The following is a 21,193-nucleotide window of genomic DNA, read 5'->3' on the forward strand; positions in this document are numbered from 1 at the left end:
GACTTACCTTGCAAATGCAACAGCTGACACAACTTTAGATCAGGGTTGACTTTGTCTGATGCAAGCTGTACACAGCCAATCCATGAGTAGGTACAAGATGTGTTGGTTGTCTGCCATCATGTTTAATTTCTGTATGTGAGTAGGACTAAGGTGTCAGTCCCTAGGGCCCTAGCTTGTCAGTGAGTGTGCTATACATTGCCTTTTAGTCAATGACAGGGCATACTGAACACACCTACGTCTGCCTACAGGGACATCAGCAGGGGGTTCCTCCTCTAAGTCCTCCCATGACTGTGGCTATGGTGACCTAGGCACTGGTTGGAGGCTGTGTATTCCTTCCCTTTGCTGCTCATGCTGCAGCTGTTTCCACATGATCATATTGTGTAGCATAGTACAAACTGTGAATATATGTGCACATGTGGCTGGAAAATATTACAGGGATCCGCCAGATGTATCTGGGCACTGGAACCATAACTTCAGAAGCCCAAACACATGCTGTATGATGTTCCTTCATTATGGTGTTCTTCTGTGGGAGTGTGTGCATTTCTGATGGGTGTCATCATCCATGGTTCCAGGGCATAGCCAGAATCCCCCAGTAAATGACAATGTGGGATGTCCCCCGTAGCAAACATCTGGTACAGCTGTGATGTTTGCCAGATATGGCAGTCGTGATAACTGTCAGGGCTGCCAACACACATATTCAGGATAATCACCTGGGCATTGCACATAACCTGGCAGTTGATGGAGTGGTACCCCTTGCAGTTAATGTAGATTCAACTTTGTTCACCAGGTGGAGCCTTGATGTGTACAGGAGTGCAATCTATGGCACCCAGTAGTTCATGGTAGTGTGCTACATAGCAGAAATGTTGCATATTGGTGGCCCTTACCTCAGGGGAGAGGGAGAAAGATATGTGCTCACTGGCATGTAGTAGCATAGCATCCAGGAACTGGTACAGTATCCTGGATGCAGATGCCTGTGAGATCCGCATCATGTCACCAGTTGGTCTTTGAAATGTACCTGTACCTAGTATCCTAAGGGCTACACATACCTTTGTTTCCACTCAGATGGATTCCCTTCTGTTGGCTCTGGCTCTGAGTTCAAGGTGGCAGAGCTCAGTTAGCTCTTGTAATATGTCCCTGTCCACCCTGTAGTGCTCTGCAATCGCCAACTCATGTAGCTCCAGAAAGGTTACCCTGAGCTTGAACATTCTCCTCCTTCTCAGCCTAGGCCTATTGTCAGCAGCACCAGAAGCACTGACTCATCAGTTAAAATTTCCAAGTTGGTACTCCAATGCTTCAGATTTTTGAGGGAAAAACAGATTGTAGGGTGTATGCGTACTTTATACAGGTCTGTTGTAGATCCACCATGTGTGATTGACTACTTATTATGCAATTCACCTGCATAAATTGTAATTAACATCATTTAATGGCCCTACTTTGGTGCACAGCATGCCACTGTGCACCTCATCACTCAGCATAGCTTATTCACTCCTAAAGAATCATCACTGTTGTGTGACTAGTATACTGTGCATACAGACTAAGCTATGTGTCGCGCCACCCAGCATAGGTTGTACAAAAGTCACATTCAATAATTGCATATATCTGCTTTTAATTACTTGCTGCCTACATCTTCACTGTGACATGGGTGGTCTGCTTTTGCGTGAACATGCTCAGCTATGCGGAGCACCAAACAAACATTTGCACCAGGTATTAAAAAAATCCTAAATGTAATTGGACACACCCCCCCTGTTGGCATCCACCTCAAGTAGTTATATCAACATGGTGTAGGAGCCTACACAGAAGGGATCTGTGGACACGGTTGCTTCTTTTACCGATTCAACAAATTCAACTCATTTGCATACATATCCATACTGACAGCCTGGTAACTACACAGGCTGTCAGTATGGATATGTATGCAAATGACAGCCTGGTAACTACACAGTTCATAGCCATATGACCTAGGCAACAGCACCAATGTACCACTGTATAGACTAGATGCAATGTCCTGTACTATATTTCTGATAAGTATTATAAAATCCTTTTTTTCTCCCTTTTTTTTCAATTAGACATGTTCGCGCACTGTTGCACAAGTGTAAACGTTGAAATCAATTTAAAAAGTATTCTTACATATTCCTTTGCATTTTTACATATCAAAAATGCATTTTTCACACATCACTGTATGCGATTTAACCATTTCAAGGGAGTTATGTCAATATTTGTGGAATTTTATATCCTCTTCTTTCCGTTGACAGTCCTGTACACAGAAGATTTCCACGTATACTATGGACACGAACACAAACTCTATACTGATGCCTTTATGCCTGTTGGACTACTCCACCTGGGTCATTTGCATAAAATTTACCTGCTTATGAGGTAATTTGCATTACATGTAACTGTCCTTGTTTGTGCGTGCTTGCACACCGCTAAGCGGAACTTACTGAATCTAAAACCTTTTGCAGTCATATACACATCGCACTGAGATGCATACATGAAAAAAAATCATGTAGGTCTTACTGAATTCTCCCCACTGTTATCAATATTCTGGGATGAAGCCTAGTTCTAATTAGTTGAGGACTATATGAAATCATATATATATATATATATATATATAGATATACCACTGCCATTTAAGACAGTTAGTGGCAATTATAATGAGAATGTCAGTGTTGAACAAATGGTGGCTGTATCAGTAACTGAACTACTCCCCAGGTTGTTAGTTGCAGTGTGGAAATGTACAGGGACATGAGCGCAGCTACATGGAGATTGGCTATGATCTGTAATAGAGCAAATATTAAAGTATACTATAGGGACTGGGCACATCAAGAGCATAAGATCTGCCCAGTGCAAGCAAACAGCAGGTTATCACAGCATACAATCTGCCAGCAGTGTTTTTTTCCTTTAATCCTGTTTGGTGATAATAAGATCCTTGACATGCAGGATTCTCTGAAATAGCACTATATTTGTTAATGCTGTAGACTTAACATACACTGTGCCTTTGTACTGCATATAAGTTGTGCAGGACCAGATGCTGTGCATACAGGAACAGACTCAGACATTGTGGGCCTCTACATATGCAATCCATGGGATCAAAGGGCATGTTTTCATGAATGAAATTGTCCTTTCTCAGTGTGCAACTGCCAAACTTCTTCAAAATAGTTTCTGCATGGCTAGCATCACCTAGTATCATGCAACTGAAAAATTAATATGTCTGTAAGGGGTCAATTGTGAATGTCCTATGTTCCCCCACTGCAGGATGGTTACTGTACTATACAGTGAATATTCTAGCCTCCCTGAATCTTTAATGCAGTTTTAAAACTTGCATATGGCGCATCATCCTAGAAGCAATTTCTCAAGTTTCTGTTGCACATGGCAGCAGAGGGCAGGCAGCAAACTATGCAGTACCATAGATACAGATGTGCGTTGTTAAGGCCATAAAAGGTAGGTTTCCCAGGCAATTGTGCAGACTGCACATTCTGCATAGAAGATGACAGTCTGAGTATGTTACACTAGTTGGAAAAGATGCCTTATCTAATGTACAGTTTATATACTGCACAGAGGAATCACTTGCACTGTGTTCAATATTAGGAATCACACAAAGTTAGAATTGTGCACCCTTTAGCTGTTCCCTCAGCATTCTTGGACAAGTGATTAATTAACTTTATGGTTATGATCATACCCTGGAGTGATCTCTCAGATGTTATGCTGTATGCAGGCCCACTAGATTCTGTTAGTAAATTGTCAAAGAATAATGCAAGCATGTGTACCAGTGTCTATGCATATTCTGCAAACCCACCTGTTAATCTTCTTTTTCACTGTGTTCTGCCTCAGCAATTGCTATCTGCTGTCAAACTGCCAGCATTTTCTGCACCTACATAGTATCAGTCCCAGAACATCTTCACTTGTGCTTCTGATGAGTACTACATCACAATCCCATATGCACTATATTACCCGAACCATACATGCATAAGCCTTGCAGATGCTCTTCTTTTGCACAGTTCCAATGTTATGTCTGCTTGTATGTCCCCCCAAGAAACTGTTTGTGAAGGAGAATAGCATAATAAACGCAGTCAGCATGTAGCATGCTGCTAGCTGTTGCCACTGCATACAATAATATATGCCTCACATTATCACAGTACTGTGTTCTATGTGATTATACACAACATAGCCATATATAGGCAGTTTACTATCCAACTGTAGAAGTGCAGTTAGGTAAACACGGGAATGCCAAATGCATGCTGGCTGATTTCCATATTGCTGAACTGCAATTCTATGAATGTCCATTAGTGAATGCCACTGTGAATTTGCTCATATGAGGTTGATGTTACAAATAGAAATTGTGGTACAGTGCAGACCGGGAAATTTACTCTTTCTTCCTTTCTGTAGTGTGATCTTGGAGTTGGAATATATAATTTGTAGGAGGTGTGGGGGTTGCAGGGCAGCTTGTCCCCCTACAAAGACATGAATTAAAGTGATGTTCAGTACTGAACTGTGTATGTTCATACTGCTTGGAAGCAGGCAGGTAAGCATCAGTGGGTAAACTTTTGGAAATGTTGAAGCCGTCGGTTCAATCATTTTGAATTGACATGTTTTCAACATCTGTACCTAATTCAGGAATTCATAATTTTTTTTGGTGTTTGTGTACAAAATTTTTTTTTGACATTAGAAATTTTGATAGTAAACCCATATAGCCATATTGTACATTAACTATGTCAGATAGCCAACACAGGACACTTATTTTTGGTATGGTGACAAACAACACAGCTGCATGTAGCCACACTGTACATGCCATTTGGTAGACAGCTAACATAAGCCACTTTTTTTCCTTACTCAGAAATCACAAACAGAATTATACTTACAGATCACAGTGGTGATAACACTGCCTGCTTTTTATACAACCTAGCAGTTTAGAGAATGGAACTACTTCTGATTTATGTTATGTCATCCTTTCAATAATTCCTGAACTACATATAAATATAGCTACAGCACACAGCAGCAACAACAACAGCAACAGATTGTCTGCCCACACTCAGAAATGCTTGCATGGTGGTTTGTGATTCTTGGGAAGTAGTATGCAAAATGATATAGTCTTCCAAGTATTAATGTGCACTGGAAACTATAACCAGTATCCTTAACACAAATGACAGTAAGAAACCTGTGGTCAGAAGTGTAACCCTCTGAAATGAAATTTTTGGCAAGGAATAAGAGTGCAGAACCAATTATGGTGAGGAGTATTGTAGAAGAGTCCATAAGTTCATTTGTTATGATGTCTGCATGAAACATCCCTCAGCAGTTGCCAGCATTATTATCCTCTGTAGTGTGTTCCGTGAGGAATATGTTAATAAATCAGAATAGTGAGGTTATCTATAATGCTGAGCTCCTGATATTAACTGATCATTCCTTTGCATGAAGCCCCAACAACTCCCACTTCAAGTCCAGCATTACTGCAGTATAAAAGCTGGGACCAGACCATACATTTTCCATCTTTAAAAGCTCAGTTTACACAGATTTTATATTGCCTAATTCCCGTTATCCGTTATCACAATACATTATGTACACATTATTAAAGACTGTGAACATAACTGGTTTTAAAGCACAGAGAGATAATGCTCTGGCAATTATTAAAATAAGCCAGGGTCAGTTAGAGACTTAGGCTAAGTAGGAGTCAGCTATGTAGACAGAGGAGTGATGAGTCAGAAACTTTGCATTTCTTCCAGCAGGGAAGGATGTCAGCATGGTTCCTTTATGCACACTCCACATGCATATTTAGTGAAGATATGGAATAAGACATCTGTCTTCGAAGGAGTTATGGATATGTGGGCAGCATTCCTCGTGGATGCCAAGCCTTCTCATACTGCCTTAATACATGTCCAACTATTAACTCTAGCAGCCATGTATGGGAATGATAATACACAAAGGGAACAAAAATTCCCTGATGGCTAAGTGGATGATTCCCACATTGTAAACATGTTTTATTCCAATAATGAAGAATGGATGGGTAATGGTGACCACAGCAGTGGCCTCACTTGGCAAGAACATTAGAAAAATATGCAGTCATGCAAATACTCAAACTATGAAACAAACGAACAAACAAACAAAGAAAAATAAATAAGATGTACAAATCAGATTAAGACTGATGATTCTTTCAATTACATCTCATTAATGCTCAATACTAGTTCTTTTTATCCTCCTGTGCCAGTTCGTAGGATCATAGGAGATTACTAAGCTATTGACCCAGAGGTCATTTTAAGCCTAGCCATTTCAACCCCATGCATTCCCGTAGAAGTACTAGTCAATATCCAAGATTGCATTTAGTGATGACTGCCCATGTCCAGGAGGGTTTTGGGCACTATCCCCACTAAGAATTTACAGTGCCCCACTCACACGTCCAGGCTCCTCTTGAATGGTGTCGTAGAGATGCTCTGTTCCACATGAATTAGTAGCCTGTTCCAAAGATGTGGCAGTCACTGGGAGACAAATCTGTCCTTCCAGTATGTCCTATTTAAGTTGCCAGCCATATTTAAGACCCTGGAACAGGTAGCCCTAGACTCATTTGATTTATGGATATGCGAAGCAAGGACTTCGAGCCAATACAAGAAACCTTTACCAAGATGACCTTAATGCAAGTTTATTAGGTTCATAGGTTCATACTAGGCTATCTGCCCGAGGGCATTTATAAGCCTAGCCCATATTTTTGTGGCTTACGCCACCCCTTTAGTATGGGGAACTATACCCATTATTTTATTGTGCCTCTGTCTAGCAGTGACACTGAGGTAATCCCTGGAGTATATCTGCGATCTCCCATCCATTGGTCAAGATTTCTCTTGAACAAGGCCAGCGAGGTGCTCTGCCTCACATATACCGGGATTTTGTTCCACAGCATAGGGAGTCTTTGGGTGATGAATCTATCCCTCCAGCACGTCCTATTAATAGCCGTGTCGAGGTTTAAGTCTCCCACCCTTGTGGCTCTGACGGATCTAGATTTTATGAGGTGAAGCATATTCATCAAATCTGGGTTTGACATGGCCTTGTATGTCAGGCAAAGGTCACCTCTGAGCAAGCGGTAAGCGACTGAATAGAGCTGGAGTTCTTTCAGTCGGGCAGCATAGGACAGATTTTTGAGACCCTTTATCCTTTTGGTGAGGAACTTTTGTGGCCTCTCCAGCTGCTGCAAGTGTCGGGTCAGATACATTCTGAATGGGGCATTGTACTCAATCATTGGTCTGATGAGTGATGAGTATAGGGAGACTATGACCTCCCTTGATCTAGATGTGAATCCCTTCATGATAAGGTGGGCAATGTAGAAGGTCTTCCTAACTACCTTAGCTACATGGGTGTCGAATGACAGGCTACTGTCAACCTGGGTCCCCAGGTCCCTGATAACTTCTTCTGTGCTCAGAGGATTACCACCTATATGGTAGCTAGGGGTAACCTTGTTTTTCCCGAAGGGTATGACTATGCATTTTTTGGCATTTAACTTTAGGCCATGGCTCTGGCACCAGTCATCCGTTTCTGTGAGACCCTTCTGAAGGATATCTGTGTCAGATGTGTTTTCGACTACGGCGCCCAGTTTGCAGTCATCTGCAAACTTTGTCAGCCATAACCCTCCTGTGTTTGCTTGTACTTTGGAAAAGTAGATGCCAAACAAGAGTGGGCCCAGGACTGAGCCCTGTGGGACACCACTTGTGACAGGCTTTGAGTCTGACATGGCACCAGCAACTCTGACCCTGTGGGTTCTGTCACTCTGCCAGTTTGCAACCCATCTTGTGATGTATGGGTTAACATTTAAGCTGATGAGTTTTTCAATGATACCCGAGTGGGGTATTGTATCGAAGGCCTTCACCAGATCGAGGTAGGCTGTATGGACTGCCTTTCCCTCATCAATGGCTTTGGTGACTGTTTTGAAAAAGTCAACCAAGTTTAAAAGGCATGATCTGCCCTTGACAAAGCCAAACTGGGTTGGATCCAAAGTCTGCAAATTCCCTATGTCTTTATTTATGAGGTCCATTATGATCCTCTCCATGGCTTTGCAGATAAGGCTTGTCAAGCTAATAGGCCGGTAATTTCCAGGGTCTGTGGAGGCACCGCCTTTGTGAAGTGGGACCACAGTCGCAGTGCGCCACTCCCTGGGTATGTATCCAGAGGTGAGACTATGATTAAACAGCTGTCCTAGCTGTGGGTTTAATTCCTCGTTCAGTTCGTGGAGCACACAGCCTGGGACACCATCAGGTCCCATGGATGCTGTGTTTTTTGCTTTGGAGAGAGCAGTTCTCACTTGGGCGTTTGAGATGTTTGGGGGGATGCAACCATTTGGTATAGATATCTCTCCTTTTGGGGAGAAGTTTGCACTGAACCTGTCAGCCAGTATGTTGGCAATGTCTGTAGGATCAGTAATCTTCACATCATTTTGAACTAGTTCTGAGCATATCTGGGAGTTTCCTCCCAGGTTTCTAACATAGCTAAAGAAGGCCTTATGATTGTCTTTTGAGTCTTTAGCTATTTTTCTCTCAAAATTTGCTTTGGATGATTTTATGAGAGCTCTTAGTTTTTTACTTATAGTGATCAAAGGTGTCTTACCTTTTAAGGATTTTGCTCTATCTTGTAGTACCTTCCTCCTTTTGTTGTAGAGTTTGTTTATGGCTGTGGTCCACCAGACTGGATGCTTGCCCTTGGTACAAAGAGTCTTTGTTTTGCTTGGGATTGCCTTATCCATGCAGTCCTGCAGGTGCTGGTAGAAGGCATTTGTAAGTGATTCAGCGGCTTGAGTACTGTTTTCCGCCGGCTCAGGGGCCTTAAAGGAGACCACACTAGTCTTTAGAAGTGTGAAGTCGGCTTTTGAGAAGTTTTTTACTGTGGTCTTTTTTATTTCAGGTGGGGGTGGGATGAGGACCTCCAGCAAGATTAGTTTGTGATCTGATCTCACCAGTGAGGGGTATACATCCGGTGTTGAACATTGTGCTCCCATGTTCGTGATGATGAGATCAAGTATGTTTTCTCCTCTTGTGGGGATGGTGACTAGTTGTTCCATGGCATTTGAGTTTATGAATTCCAGTATCATACTACAAAGTGGTCCATTAGTTTTTTCTTGCAATAGAATAAAGGGGTCTTTTGCATGTGGTTCGTGTAACTTTTGTACCCATATAAAAACAGATAGCACTTTTTGCATATCAGATACGAAATATTACATTGGCCATAGAATTAATTGCGACACCAAATCTATCATTTATGTTGCTTTCTGCACGTGTTGTTCCGCCTTCTATGTCGGTAAGACAGATAGAAGATTTAAAGAGCAGATTTACCAGCATTGTTATGCTATCAAGAACAACAAGAGTGAAAACGCATTGGCCAAGCATATAGCTTCTCATCCAGGGCACGCATTTGTGTTCATGGGCATTGACCACTTACCAGTGCCTATAAGAGGGGGCCCTACTTCAATACTATTGGAAACTCGTGAGCTATTATGGCAGCTGAAATTAGATGCCTTCAACTTACCAGGCCTTAATGAAAGTTGTAATATAGCATCCTTTTTAAAGCTAAAATCTCATATGAGGTGATAACTTCTGGAGGCTAAGCTTATTACATAAGTATCTTTTAATGAAGAAAACCTTATTTGACATCGACATCCAGATAAAGGTTCTTAATTGTTAAAAGTCAATAATTGTTATCAGTTTGTCAATGACTTATGCTCAGCATTTTTAGAGTTTTTTATATACTTATGCTTTCTTACTTGATTGTTATATATTTTTTCTTAATTAATATGTATGTAACCTTTTTTGACTTATTTTTAATTACTTATTTTTAATAATTGAAAGAGCTGAATGCTCTTAAACAATTAGTTGACTAGTACTGAGTGTAGAAATGTTCCTTGTATTGGCACATTCACGCTTAGAGGTTACATTCGGATATATGTGCTATTACGCACATTTTTATGTGGGGGATAACATGTTAGCATATAGTTTTTAACATGGGGTGGGCAATGTTTAGTCCCTTCTTGGTATTTGCAATAATTTCCTCCCACAACTATGGCACACCGGGCATAACAATTATTAAAAATTTTAAAATTAGAGTTTACAAGTGCCTTATAGCAGGCTTAGCTGTTTGTTCAGCTGTTTTAAATAACTGTTTGAAATGTGTTGTACTGGTTGTTTAGGTACACTAGCTGTAATGTTCTAATTTAGTTATTATATGGTATTGAGCTGTTACCTAATGTATTACATGACTCATTTATAAAAATGATTGTAGGAAGTGATGTAATCGCATTGCTGTGTGGAGTTTAAAAGAGCGCTGATCTCGCGCTTTTTATAACCTCTGAAGAAGCTACCTCGTTAGAGTAGCGAAAACGCTGCCTTTTTGTATGATAATAAACTTGCGTTAAGGTCATCTTGGTAAAGGTTTCTTGTATTGGCTCGAAGTCCTTGCTTCGCTTGTTTGTGGATTCTTTTGTTTTTATTTATGGATATGCAGTAAGTTCATTCAGTTTGGGTGTTGGGTTGCTCTGTAGGCCAGGCGTAAGTCTCCCCAGAGAAATCTATACGATACAGAGTATAGTGACAAGGACTGTAGTCAGTCCATGTAAGGTACATGCTGGAGACCTTTCATCTTCTTTGTTAGAAACCTATGAGGTCTTTCTAATTGTTGCAGGTGCTTAGTATGGTACATACCAAATGGGGTGTTATACTCAATTATGGGCCAGAAAAGTGCCAAGTATAGGGGGGATTATAACTTCTTTTTCTCTCGAGGCGATACCTTTACTAATCAAGTAAGCTACGTGGAAAGCTTTCCTTACATTGGTAGACACTTGGTGGTTGAAGTTAAGGTTGCAGTCAACCTGTAATTCCAGGTCCCTTACCACTTCATGGGTACTTAACGTATTGTTGTTGATTTGATAGTATGAAGGGATATTGTTTGTGCTGAAGGGAATGATGATACATTTCTCTCCATTCAGTTTGAGACCGTGTCAAGTGCACCAGGCGTTGGTCTGTGTGAGACCCTCCTGGAGTATACTAACATCATTTAGGGAGTCAATGATTGCATCTAGTTTGCAGTTTTCTGCAATCTTGGTCAGCCACAACCCATTAGTTTTGACCTGATTTTCTGAGAAGTATATACCAAACAGTAGGGGCACAGCACTGACCCCTGTGGTTCCCCACTGGTAACAGGTCTGCTGGTTGATGTGGAGTCACCCACTTTGATAGAGTTTGTCCAGTTTGTGAGCCAGTTGGAAACCCATCTTACAGTGAAGGGGTTTGCATTGAGTTTGCTAAGTTCATTGGTAATGTCTGAATGTGGGATTGTGCTGAAAGCCTTTGCCAAGTTAAGGTATGCTGTGTGCAAAGACTTGCCCTCATCAATGATCCTGGTCACACTTTCAATGAAATCCACCAGAGTTAACAGGCAGGATCTGCCCTTCATGAAGCCATATTGGGTAAGATCCAGGTTTGAAGGTTACCTATGTCTTCATGTATGATGTCCATAATAATATATTTCAAGGCCTTACAGATGATGCTGGTCAGGCTTATGGGTCTGTAATTCCCTGGGTCTGTTGCTAGGCCACCATTTTGGAGGGAAATAACTTTAGCTGTTTTCCATTCCGTGGCAACAAAACCTGTAGTTAGGCTATAATTGAAAAGGGTACTTAGTGGTGATGCTAGTTCATGTTTTAGCCTGTTTAGAAGACAGCCTGGGATGTCATGTGATCCCATAGAAGCTTTGAGGATCTGTTCTTCAGATCTGTAAGGTGGGGGGTATTTGTTGTAAGTAGGAAGGGATAAGGGAGTAAAATTTTCTCCAGACCTATCCGTTAGCAGGTTCACTATCTCTGTGGGGGCAGTGTGTGTTATACCGTTGACCAGCAATTCTGTACATGTTTAGGTCCTACCCTTTAGGTTATGTACGTAGCTGAAAAAGGCCTTACAATTATCCTTGGCAATACTTGCTAGGTTTCTCTCAAAGAGCTCTTGGTGGATTTGACAAGTTCGTATTTGCCTGTTAAGGCTGAAGAGGGTACTTTTCCATTGGTGGGGCCTTGTCTTTGTTTTCTTGGACAACATCTTTTTGCATTTATTGTAGTGTTTGTTGATGCTGGAAGTCTACCATAGCAGCTTGATTTTACTTGGGGCTCTGGATTTGATTCTGTCTGGTACAGCCAAGTTTATACACCTATGCAAGTGATTGTACAAGGAATTAGTGTAAACTTCAGCGTAGTTACCATGTTCAGCTTGGGGTGGGGCTTGGAATGCATTTATACCTTCACCTAGGAGGGTAAAGTTTGCCTTGGTGAAGTTTTTTTATTCTTATTTCACCCTTTGTGAGTTCTGGTGTTAGTGTCAGTACAAAGATGACTGATTTGTGGTTGGTTTTAACTAATGAGTGTCCAACAGTTGCAGCAGTGCATCTGTTTGACATGATGGTGAAGACCATATCTAGAATGTTTGTTCCACTTGTTGGGGTATGGACAATTTGCTCCAGGGAATTTGAATTCACAAAGTCAAGGAACGTTTGTGCTAGTGAGTTTGGGCTAGAGTAGGTTTCTCAGTTGATGGTGGTATAATTGAAATCTCCCATAACCAGTGTGTTTGTTAAAATTTGGATTGTCTTCAGTTTGGTTAAGTAGGGTTTGTGGGTGATGTGACCCATGGAAGGGATCTATAACTGGCTAGGACTTGAATGGGAGTCTTTTCCATGGTAACCAGGACCTGGAGTAAGTCCAAGGAGTTGTCCAGTCTAACCGGAAGGGAGGTGAATTTATCCTTAATATAGATTGAAACACTGCCTCCCTTGGTTTTCACATCTTCATTTTGTGGTCTAAGAGTGTGGAAGGCATTGTAACCTTGCAGGACGAGGGTACTCTCTGAGGCTTTAAACCAGGTTTCTGTGACTGCACAGACATCTACATTGTTTAATGATAGAAGTGTTTCCAGGGAGTGCAGTTTTTGATTTAAGCTCCTAGCATTTAGTAACATGACCCTTATTTTGTTCTGTTTGGTTAAGTTCACTTTGGTAATGTTGTTTTTGAGACCTTGCCTAAAAAGGCACTATTGGGGAGGCAAGAGCCCTTACCGGCAGCCAAAAGCCTAGGGGTGCCAGATGAAAATCATCCCTGGCAAAGCAGTGAGGTTTGTCGACCATGGCTTCCCAGGCAGACAGGAACTGGATCCTCTTGGAATGACTCCAAAAACTAAGCCAATTATTGAAATCAATCATTTTTTGTTTATACTGTTGCATCATTCTAGGTGAAGGTAGTATGCAGCTCAAAGCTAGAGACATACCTGCCTGGGACACATACTCAGAGAACGACTATGTCTGTCTTCATATAGTCCAGCGAGGTCAGGTCATTCACACCAACATGAACTATGACAGAGTCACAACAGTACTTGTTTCTGAGAGACCTGAGTGCATGCATGATTTGGTGAATCCTGGCACTGTACAGGCAGCTGACCGTAACTTTCTCCTTGTCCAACCTGGTGAATGTGACATCTCTGTGTCTCACTACTGAGTCTACAATGACAAAAAAACTTGGGTTTTGAGTGTTACACCTTACAGACTTGGTGGGTGAAACAGTGGTGTTGGTATGTGTCATGGGTGCTGTGGAGACTGTGTTAGCTGTAGCAGATGTGTGTTTTGGAGTTCTCTGATGTTTAAGTAGGTTTTTTGAGAGAACCTCCATGTATATGGATTTAGGTGTTTGATGCACACTATGTGTTTGAGTAGTGGTATGTGCATGAGTAGTGGTGTTATGTGAATATGTAGTGCTGGGTAAGTTGACAACCTTCTACATGTTACTGTTTATAGTGAGAGACAGAGAGAGCATGGATTTCAGAATCTTGGAGTAAATACAGCTTTCTCACTCTGTAGTATATTGTGCTATTAGTAGAGGGTTGTCTGTGTACATGAGACAGTTGCTACACTGCCTCAAGAGACCCAAGTCAACAAGGTTGGCAGGAGAAGCAAAGGTAGTCCAACTGTCCATAATGCTAGGTTGAAGACTGTTTTCACTAGGGGTGGCTTTTTCAGAAATGATTATGAAGGAGCTCAGTGAGTGGATATTTTTGACTGGGTTTTAAGGGAAAATTTGTTGAATTAAACTGTCCACCTTTGGTGCACAATTGCACCGCAGTGCACGATTCTGTGCTACACATAAACAAGCAGAAACCTGTTCAGATGCAGGGCCTAAATGACAGAGACTAAAACTTAAAATAAAACTCTAACAAAATTCAAAGGGACCAGTGAGGATGCTTATTTGAAGCCCTAGACCAGCCTCCCTTTACTAGTCAGGTCTCAATCAACACAGTTCTCTCACAAAAGTGCAGATAGGCTGTATTCTAAGATAGCAGTAAAGTTGGTTTAAGTCTGTGTGACTATGGCTTTATAAATTACTGCTTTTTGTAAGACAATTTACTCAGTTTACATATGCCAAGCTGTGTATTTCTACACTCTTTTAAAAATCTAATCCTGTGTCAGTAACTCTGAACTAAACACTTACCGTTGATGCTGAGATTATGAGAATGGTGTAGGGTCTGTTTGCAGACTGTGTATCGTTCCAATTCATATCAGCTTTACTGCACACTAACATGTTACTTGCACATTCTACCTTAAAGAAAAAAAACTCAGACAACAGATAGTTAAATTGATGTTAAAGATCAACCAACAGTTGATAATGAAGAGCATTGGTGTAAAATATTCCTTGGAATAATTTAGCCAAACTTGCCTCTTCACCAATAAGTACCATTGCAGGTTTTGCACACAACTGACACATTATACAGTATCACCTTTAGAGGCAAAAACAACCCTCAACTTTCTCCAAATTCTCTCTCTCTCTCCCTACCTTTTCCCAAGACCAATCTGTATGCAGAGTTACTTCTGCACATCTGGGCATTTATACATTCAGGACTGAAACCATCTCCGTTTTTATGGTTTTGCGCTTTTATGCTAAAGGATTCTTCTACTCCAAGTCATTAATATGTCATAGAGAAACAGCAAACCACGCTCTTGGTGGCCATCTCTCATCTTATAGCAAGTCCATTATCTATTTAAAAAATCTCTTATTTCCCCAGCATTTTTATTTATTCAGCAGTCGTTATTTCAGTTCTTCTTGAGCAGATATTTACATTTTCAAGATTTTTTATACATTTGATTTGAATTTATTTCCCCTAGCTTCACATTCCTAACTAGTTTTCATAGACTGTTTTGAGTTTTCAAATGTTCATACCTGAAACCATAATCTAAGCAGTGGGTTTGATTTCTCCTACATCTTATGATAATTGGTGACATCTTGCTTGTTATGTAGGCATTAGCATGTCTTGATTTATTGTTATTATTTCAGACATTTTAAACCACATATTGTTCATTTTTCTGCACACACGTTTAACCATGCCTACTTCCAGCTTTTTTATTATATATTTTAGCTGAATAACAGTAGTTCACCCATATTGAAGGCATCCATGACCTTTTCCAGTCTTGTAACTGCTCTGTTTAACAGTTTACATTTGGCTTTGATTACTTCTGATGCAACAGCATATTCTTGCTCTGATAAAAGAGTGCCTTAAATGTCTACACTAACAGTCACCCACTCTGGATTTAAAATCGTTAACTTATTCATATTCTGAATCTTGGATTCCCTCTAAACGTCTGTATATAGTAAATTTTTTGACTGACAATGAGATTGAAATTTGCATTTTAGCATTAAAAACTTTCCTGTCTCCTCCATCTCATCCACCTCTGAAAAGTTAAGGTGGTAAATACTTTGGCTGCTTCCTCTTTTGTGGCATTGAGGAATATTGCCCATTGAATTGTCCTGATTTATGATTGAGTCTTTCTTGTAATGAAATACAACTCAAAACAAAAAAAATCATAATTTTATTTATTCAGAGAGCTTTCCATACAGGTTTAGGCTGTTAATATTTGTAGAGAAACCATCTGGAGGAAACAGCATAGAAAGCACTGCGATAGCCAGATGGAATTGATTTCAAAATAAAATTAAAAAAAAAGAAAATGAGATTTTGAACTTATTTTAAGTAAATATTTTTTTACTAAATGTTCAAAAACTGTGAATAAAATTCTATATGTTATTTTGTGAAATCGTACAAATTGTGCACTTTTCTCACTTAATAAACTTTAAATAAAATATGAGCCTCTGCATCAGACAATGTGAAGATCTGCCAAAACCAATTTTTATTCTAGCATTGCTGCATTTGTAATATAAGATAGTTATTACAGATTATCAAGGATAACAATATTGACACTTGGGCAATGGCACATCACAATTTTTACAGACCTTATCAGTTGTTTTTCTCCTCCTTTGCCATCCTTTTCTTTGACTGACTGATCATATTACACTCATCTCTCGATAGTCTCTATACTCTTAAAGGAATAGTGTTTTCATTATTGATTTACACATCACAATACATGTCATGCTTTTTGTTTTGAATCAAAAGTTACAGAAAATTTGTCTCCCTTGCATGTCTCTCATAGTATGGTTTATCTTACCAAAGCTCCTAAAAATCATTATTAAATGTATCATTTTATTTGTAAACTACCTCCTAGGATTCTTCATGCCATCATCATAATTAATAATACTTGCAGTCCTGATTGTTTCTTTTGACATCAAGTCTTGATTCTATTATTTGGTATCTCATCTCCATTTCTACTGCTTTTTTTCTCATCCACTTCCACCCATTGACATAAATCCATATCTTCCTTGTTCTGCCTTCCTTTATATGAGTCAGTGTACTATTTTTTTTTACTAAAATGTAATGAAATGGGCCATGTTTTTATGAAGAAATCTGACATAATAAAAAAAAATATTTTATAAGTGCCCATAGCTGAGCAGTGCTCTAACAAGCTGAGTATGTTTGCCCGTAGGTGACCAGTGGTTTAACAGGTGTAATATGAGTGCCCGGTGTTGAGCAGTGCTTTAACACTCTGAAACCGTGTGCCCATAGTTGCGCAACATTTCTCACAGCATAATATGCGTGCTTATAGCAAAATAATGTGTTAACCAGCGTAGCCAGTTTGCGCGGAGCTGCGCAGCGTGCCAACTGGCTTACCAGCGGGCAACGTTGAGCAACCTGTATCAAAGCCACCTTTAAACAGACACACCTCCTAGCCTGTCTAGACAGTAGTAAAATAAAAAAAAAAAAAAAGCAATGCCTAGGCTTGAACCCAGGATACTGTGCATCATAGTCAAACTACTGAACCACTAAGCCATGACAGCTGTACTGAAAATGCAGTATTAGCATATATATAGGAATGAATGGAAATAGAAGCATGACAAAGCAGGTTTTTTTAAGCTGATACAACTAAAAAATGGCCAATCACAGATAAGTGCGGGAAAAACTGCATATATAAGCCCCATAGGTGGGAATACACAGCATAACTGATTGTGGAACCTATTTGCAGTCAGGATGGCAGGTGTAGGAGAGGGTAGTCACTTCCGAGCACAGAGGTGGGGTGTTGAGGAGTCCAAATACATGGTTTGGCTCCTAGTCCATGATCATGAGGCTCAACTCATGCAGGGCCAGGTTCTGTGGGACGCGTACAAGGCAGAGGCATGGAACCGGTTGGCACATGATCTCACCAGTGCCACAGGCATACCAAGGACTGGTAAACAGGTCCGTCACCACCATGCGGACCTGAAGAGACGAAAGCAGGACCAACTGAACTGTTGGATCCAGGAGGCCTGGCAAATGCCCAACGCCCCACTACTGAGTAAGTATCCATGTAATTATGTATGTAAGGAATGATCCTAGCTGATATTATGGAGATGTATGTTCCAATATTACATCATTTATATTACAGCTGCAGGTGTGCGTTCTGTGAATCGGTGAGCCTATGGTGATAGGCTGGAGCGGTTGCGCCACCAGGCAGGTTAGAAATTATATTTCTGTAATTGTTATACAATATAAGTGAGACAGCTTGTAAAAGAGTTCAGTATAGTTACATATTAATAAAGTTCAAATAACACTAGAAGAAAGATTCTGCTAGTACTGTATGATTAGATAAGTGATGCAGCCTGTAATCCAGAAATAAAAATTAAACAAGTCTGAAATAGTGATTTCCCACTTGTATTGTAATATCAGATAACCTGCTGCAGCCTGAAAATTAGTGGTAAACAAGCTAAAGACAATAGACATGTGTCAAATACATTCCCTTTGAAAATCTGCCATATGAAACAAGTGAGTCTGTTGGAAAGGATTGTTGTAACCAAGTATGACATGTTAATAATGCCTAGAATAAAGTACCATCTTGAATTGTAAAAATAAAACAAGTGAGAGTGTGAGAAAAATGTATGAATCGACCAAGAAAGCTGTTATAACTTCTGAATAAAGTATAATGCAGTCAGTACATAATGAAATGAATGAGACAGCCACAGCCAAACAGTGAAATGTTTGAAATAAAGTACTGAAGCTGGAATGTGTCTGTCCCACAATTTGGATATGTTGCTGTACCCTTGCAATATGGAGATAGTATGGTTGTATGAAATAATGAACATCCACAGTTGTCTAGAGCCATATAAATGAAATGTAGCATGATGCTGTACCTGAACACAGCCAGATATGAACGTGTATGAATAAAAATGCAATGTATATTAATGTAGCAGTAACAGTCCCATCACCAACATTCCCAAGGTTACATATAAGAAACTGTACTAAGACCTGTAGGGTATATATATCTGCAGCTACTAGAGATGTACAGCATATGTATAGGTAGTTGAAGTTGTTAATGAAATATTTCTTCACCCTACCCTATATTCACAAATAATGCCATTCCACAACAAACTGGGTATGTGTATTCACAATTAATTCCTATGGACATTTGTCCTGTTGGTTCAAACATATTTGCACGTATGTTGCTGCATGTGCCCTGTTCACATATCCAAACCTGATGGCCTGTTGCCATCAATCAACCCTACATGCTTTTGGATTGTGTACTGTTGTTCAAAATATGCATGTGTTATGCTTGCTGTTCAATGTTTGGAATTCATGGGTGTTTGGTTAATGGGAATACTGATGCATGCTGTTACAACTAATTTTGAATGGTATTGTTTGTTACTCACCCAAAATGTCATAAAATATTGCTAAACATAGGACAACAGGGAAGGCGGGTTCCAGCGGACCCACCTCTCCCACCTCAGCTGGCAAGTGCACCTGGCACTAGTGCCCAGGCCAGAACCTCCTCTGGTGGCCCTGTGCCACCTTCGGGTGGAAGCGCTGCAGGGGATGGGGCTTGTCCCCCCTCTGCAAGCATGGCCGGAGGAGACCGTCCACTCACCCTCCAAAGTGTCCGGTCTGTGGTGCGTAGCGAGATCAGGCATTCTGTGCTTGAACCCCTGCGCCAGCTTGAGGCTCGGGTGGTGCAACTCACAGGTGTGCCTGCAGGCCTGTCCTACACAGCCCCCAGCACAGCCCCATCCTGGGCTGTGAAGGCACAGTAGCAACTGCCCATGGGTGGGGATCTCAGTTCCACTGTTGCCATCTGTGGGCTCATGGGCTTGCGATATCCAAACATCCATCCCCGTCAATTGTGTTTCCCCCCCACATGTGTCATACTCCACCCCTGTAGGCATCTTGTTTGTCTTGTCTGTTAACCTCCCCTACCTACCTTCCCAAATGTACCTACTTCCTGTACCTCACATTCCACTCTTACATGAAAAGAAAATAAAAAAAGGGCACTCTGTTCCCGCAAAAATATTACGCCCCATACATAGCTGCCCATTTTGCAGACATGTCTGCTGGACATGTGAGCTGGTAATTACAATTGGCTGTACAACATATTTTGCTGTCCTCACCCCTCTCTCAGGGGTGGAAGGTTTCAAATTTCACACCAAATTACAGACATATGCACAGCTGTTGTTTATAAAGAAATGGGCAGCTATGGGCCTTTCCTACATCCTTCCTGCAAATCCCGAGCTTGTTTTCCTACTGTCCTACCCTCTTTGTGCCCCCTTTTTCACCACTGTCCTATCTCCCCATTTTCTTTTCTTTCAAAGAAATTAGCGCGGGTGTGCGTGAGAGTAAGCACTTTTAAGCAGTAGTAAGTGGGTGTGCACTTGTGTGCGCTTAGCTAAGCGTGTGTGCGTGAAGCTAAGCAGCAGTGTGTATGCGTGAGCTCCGCGCAAACCAGCGCTAACCCACTTACAACTGCTTAAAAGTGCCTTAGTCACTCTGAATGACAAGACCTGTAGTCTGCTCAGCAGCAAAATAAAATTCCTCTGTCAGTCTCGAACTCAGGACCTTGGAAGCACTAGTCTGCATGACTTACCACTAAGCCATGACTGATATACAAGAACTTTGTGCTGAAAGCAATATATCATGAAATAGTAGGACTGAATGTAAAGGGATTATAGGAAGGCTATTACACAAAGCTTTTCTTGTATCTTTACTGGCAATTCTTGTGGATTTGTATAACACTAGTGTGAGAAGAGAAACAGCCATGCTAGTCGGTAGCTAGAAGGTAATAATGTGACAGTAGCACCTTGCAAACCACACACAATATCAGAGCAGGATAAACACTGCCATATTTGAATAGGTAAGAGGCCAGACCTCGCAACTGTGACTGATTTACAGGGATGTCCCTGATTTGAAAACATATGTTAACTGTGCCCCACTGATTCCCTGTGAAATGTACTAACAGTAGGCAGAAAGGTGTTTTATCCCACGTAATGATAACTGTCAATTACTGAAAGTATTCACTACTTGTATGTCAGAAATGTTGTAGTAATACATATGCTCAAAATACCCCACAGTCACAACTGCAGAATATCTGAAATATATCACGGGTGTATCCCACTGATATGTGCCATCCCCTGAGGCTGATAACAGATACACCTGAGAGTATCTGAGGCCTGCAAATGTCACAAACTCACAGGCATATCATTCTGTCTGCTGTCACACACTCTGTGAATAGCTGTAGAATAGCTTCCACAAGCACACCCACATGTAGGTGCACAACCCACAAATATCAAAGGAGGTATCCAACTAATAAAATAAGGACAGTATAGCAGTTTACAAGTGCTGCATGTGCCTTCTATCCATAACTGTTAGTACAAAGTACAAGGCCCCAATACTGCTCAGCAGCAAAATATAATACCCTTGTAGGTGTCAAGCCCCACACCTTGGCCAGACCAGACTGCATGCAGTACCACCAAAGCACAACAAACATATAAGGAATTGCTGCTGAAAGAAATATAGCAAGCATTACA

This window comes from Protopterus annectens, chromosome 3.part0 (assembly GCF_019279795.1).
Source record: "Protopterus annectens isolate FY-2018-M chromosome 3.part0, PAN1.0, whole genome shotgun sequence".
Lineage (NCBI taxonomy): Eukaryota > Metazoa > Chordata > Ceratodontiformes > Protopteridae > Protopterus > Protopterus annectens.